Raw genomic sequence first — 4,478 nt, 5'->3', positions numbered from 1 at the left:
GACAGTTTTGTCAAGGCGGCACACTGACGTGCTTTGAAGCTTTTGTAGTGGAAAGGATCGATGTGGAGAGCGGAGCCTTTCTTTTCACCTAAAAACAAAAGGAAACTACAGACTAAGTGAGCGACATCCCCTTCAGTCCGCAAGGGTGCTTGCTGTATAGGAACTCGCTTCCATGTCAGCAACACGGGGAAGGGAAAGAAGGGGTGGCAGGGGCCAGGGCACTAGCACTGGCAGGCCGCTCTGGGGACACTCTGAGCTCCGTTCCCGTTCTGCTGGTGGTAGTAGGCGTCTTTCCTGGCAGCTGCAGCAGTTCGATGGCGGAGGAAGGAGCCACCCAGCCATCACCTCTTCTTGAAGCCATATTTTTTGTGCTCATAGAACAGGTCTGTCTTAGAGCTCCCCAAATTGACAGTCTTTGGGCAACCGTCTCTATCCTTCTCCTGAATGGTGCACTCTTTACAATTGTAGGCCTCAGAGACTCCGGGACCTCCACAGATCACGCAGAGGCCCTGGTAGGATCCATAGTTACACTCATCGCATATGCGAACCAGGGTGCAGGGACGCACATAGGAATCGCAGAACACATTTTCCATCACATTTTTCACACAGTCTTCCGATAGCAACACCAGCCTGCCTGCGGCAGAAAATCAAGTCTGGATGATGTTTAGCCATAAATCTTTTCCAAGCCGGCGGCCGGACTGTTGTTTTAAACCTGGGCCATTCTTGTGGATGTAAGGTGGAATCTCATAGATCTTTTCATCTGCATACTCTGATTAATACGGATGGTGAACATTTCTTTAACTGCTTCTTGGCCATTAGTGATTCTTCTGCTGAGAATTTCCTGTATAGATATGTATGTCGATTTTTAATTATGTTATTTAATTTTGTTAATGTTTAATTTATTGATATACATACATCATACATACATATGTACATACATACATACCTATCCTCAGTCAGACATAGTGTTGGAGAACATGGTTTCCTATTCCGTAGACTCCCATTTTGTCTCTCTCTTCAGAACTTTTTCAGTTTCATGAGATCCCATTTATTAACTGTTGATCTTAGTGCCAGAGCTGTTTGTGTTCTGCTCAGGAAGTTGCTAATGAGTTCAAGTCTACTCCTCACTTTCTCTTCTACCAGATTTAGTGTATCCAATTTTATGTTGAGGTCTTTGATCTACTCTTGAACTTTAGTTTGGTGTAGGGTGATAAATATGGATCTATATTCACACTTCTTTGTGCAGCTAGTCCAGCACCATTTGTTGAAGATGCTGTCTTTTTTTCCATTGTATGGCTTTGGCTTTTTTGTAAAAAAATAAATAAATAAATAAATAAAATAAATCACGTCCATAGGTGTGTGTATTTACTTCTGGGTGTTCAATTTCATTGATCAACCTGTCTGCTTTTATGCCAATATCATATGGTTTTTATTACTATTACTCTGTGGTACAGCTTGAGTTCAGAGATGATGATACTTCCAGAAGTTCTTTTATCATACAGGATTGCTTAGGTTAGTCTGGATTTTAGTCTTTCCGTTTATTTGAGTATTGTTCTTTCATGGTCTGTGAAGAATTGAGTTAGAATGTTGAAGAGAATTGGGTTGAATCTCTAGACTGTTTTTGGTAAGGTGGCCATTTTTACTATGCTAATCCTGCCGGTCCATGAACATGGAGATCTTTCCATCTTCTGAGATCTTCTGCAATTTCTTTCTTCAAAGACTTGATGTTCTTGTCATACAGGTCTTTCACTTGCTCATTCAGTGTCACAGTCGGATATTTAATATTACTGTGCCTGTTGTCAAGGGTTGTTTCCTTGTTTGCTTTCTGAGCCTGTTTATCACTTGCAAATGGGGGGGTCATTAATTGTCTTAGTTAATTTTGTATCCAGCCACTTTGCTGAAGGTGTTTATCAGCTTTAGGATTTCCTTGGCTGAATTTTGGGGTCACTCTGTATATATGTATAACATATACTATTATATCATCTGCAAATAGCAATACTTCTGTTTCTTCCTTTCTGACTTGTATCCCCTTGATCTCCTTCAGTTATCTTATTGTTCTAGCTACAGCTTTACCTACCATATTGAAGAGATAGGGAGAAATGGACAGTCTTGTCACTGATTTTAGTTGAATTACTTTAAGTTTCTCTCCACAAAATTTGATGTTGTCTATTGGCCTGCTGATTGCCCTTATAGCTTATTGCTCGATATGTGCCTTTATTTAGCTATGTGCCTTGTATCTCTGCTCTCTCTAAAAAAAATTTTATCATAAAGGAGTGTTGGATTTTGTCAAAGGCTTTTATCAACCTTTAATGAGACGATTGTGTGGTATTATTTTTTCAGTTTCTTTATATGGTGGATCGATGGATTTTCATTATGTTGAACCATCCCTGCACCTTTGGTTTGAAGCCTCCTTGCTCATGGTGAATGCTTTTGATGTGTTCTTAGGTTTGGTTTGTGAATATTTTACTGAGTATTTTTGCATCAATGTTAACAGGGGAGACTGGTCTGAAATTTCTCTCTTGGTTTAGGCATCAGGGTGACTATGGTGTTCGGTAGTATTCCTTTTGTTTCTGTTTTGTGGTATAAGAGTATTGGTATTACCTGTTCATTGAAAATCTTGTAGAATTCTTCACTAAAACCATCTGGTCCCAAGCTTTTTTTTTTTTTTTTTTTTTTTTTTTTTTTTTTTTTGGATGTGAGATTTTTAATGACTGCTTATATTCCCTTAGGGGTTATAGACCTGCTTTCTTTTTTTTTTCTCTCCTTCATTTTTTTTATTTTCTTTATCCACATTTCAAATGTTATCCCCCTTCCATGTTTCCCCTCTGGAAACCCCCTAGTCCATCCCCCAACCCCTGCCTCCATGAGGGTGCTCCCTCAACCACCCACCCACCTACTTCCTACCACCTCCCCACCATTCCCCTACACGAGGGCATCAAGCCATCACAGGACCAAGGGCCTCTCCTCCCATTGAAGCCTGACAAGGCCATCCTCTGCTACATATGTGGCTGGAGCCATGAGTCACTCCATGTGTACTCTTTGGTTGGTGGTTTAGTCCCTGGGAGCTCTCGGGTATCTGGTTGGTTGATATTGTTGTTTTTCCTATGGGGTTGCAAACCCCCTCATCTACTTCAGTCCTTTCTCTAACTCCTCCATTAGGGACCCTGTTGTCAGTCCAAAGGTTGGCTGTGAGCATCTGCCTTTGTATTTGTTAAGCTCTAGAAGAGCCTCTCAGGAGACAGCTACATCAGGTTTAAGTGTTTACCTGATCTTGATTTCACTTTGGTAAGTGGTATATATCAAGGAAAGCATCCATTTCATTTAGATTTTCTAATTCTGTGGAGTACAGGTTTTTACATAGGAACTAATGATTTCTTAGATTTCCTCATTGTCTGTTGTTATGTGCCTCTTTTCATTCCTGATTTCATTAGTCTGGATAGTCTTTCTCTGCCTTTTAGTTAGTTTGGCTAAGGCTCTAAATTTCCTGTTGGTTTTCTCAAAAAAGCAACCATGGTTTCATTGATTCTTTGTATCACTTTCTTTGTTTCTAATTGATTGATTTCAGCCATGAGTTTGATTGTTTCCTACCATCTACTTCTCTTGGGTGTGTTTGCTTCTTTCTGTTCTAGAGCTTTCAGATGTGCTGTTAACTCTATAGTATGAGGGCTCACTAATTTCTTTACAAAGGCACTTAATGCTATGACTTTTCCTCTTAGCAGCGCTTTCATTGTGTCCCATAAGTTTGGATATATTGTGCCTTCATTTCCATTGAATTCTAGAAAGGCTTTAATTTCTTTATTTCTTCTTTGACCCAGTGGTTATTGAGTAGGAAGTTGTTTAGTTTCCATGGTTCTGTAGACTTTCTATTGTTTCTGTTGTTGAAGCTCAGCTTTAATCTATGATGGTCTGATAAGATATAGGAAGTTATTTCAACTTTCTTGTATCTGTTGTTGTGTTCAAGTATATGTCAGTTTTGAAGAAGGTCCATGAGGTGCTGAGAAGAAGGTATATTTTTTTGTGTTTGGGTGAAATGTTTTGTAGATATCTGTTTGGCCCATTTGATCCATGTTATCTGTTAGTTTCATTGTTTCTCTGTTTAGTTTCTGTCTGGATGACCTATCCATTGTTGAGAGAGGGAATGTGCAGGGCAAGTGGACTGTGCTACCAGACAAAAGAACTGGTAAGGTTAAATCAGGGTCAAACCCCAGCTTATCTCATAATTGAGAATGGTAGGTGTGGGACTAGTTCTCGATCAGGTTCTACTTGTCCTGGAATACATGACTATGACACCCCATTGAGAGGACCATGACAATCAAACACATAGAGACAACACTGGAAGCTTTCCCCATGCAAATAAAGCATCCCTAACATCTCAGACTGAGCCAATGGGAAGCATCTACCCCTGGGTCCCACCCTACTCCCAACAAGTTCATAAGGTCCCTATCCACAAGGAATAAGGTGCATGAGTTATTTCACCA

At 40.2% G+C, this 4,478-nt stretch overlaps 1 pseudogene; it reads right to left on the bottom strand.

Moving 5' to 3' along the window:
• Positions 1-319: 319 nt before the first annotated feature.
• LOC116898272 lies at positions 320-680 on the bottom strand (annotated as a pseudogene).
• Between the last annotated feature and the right edge of the window lie 3,798 nt (positions 681-4,478).

This window comes from Rattus rattus, chromosome 4, assembly GCF_011064425.1.
Source record: "Rattus rattus isolate New Zealand chromosome 4, Rrattus_CSIRO_v1, whole genome shotgun sequence".
Lineage (NCBI taxonomy): Eukaryota > Metazoa > Chordata > Mammalia > Rodentia > Muridae > Rattus > Rattus rattus.
This window is presented reverse-complemented; position numbering and strand designations above follow the sequence as displayed.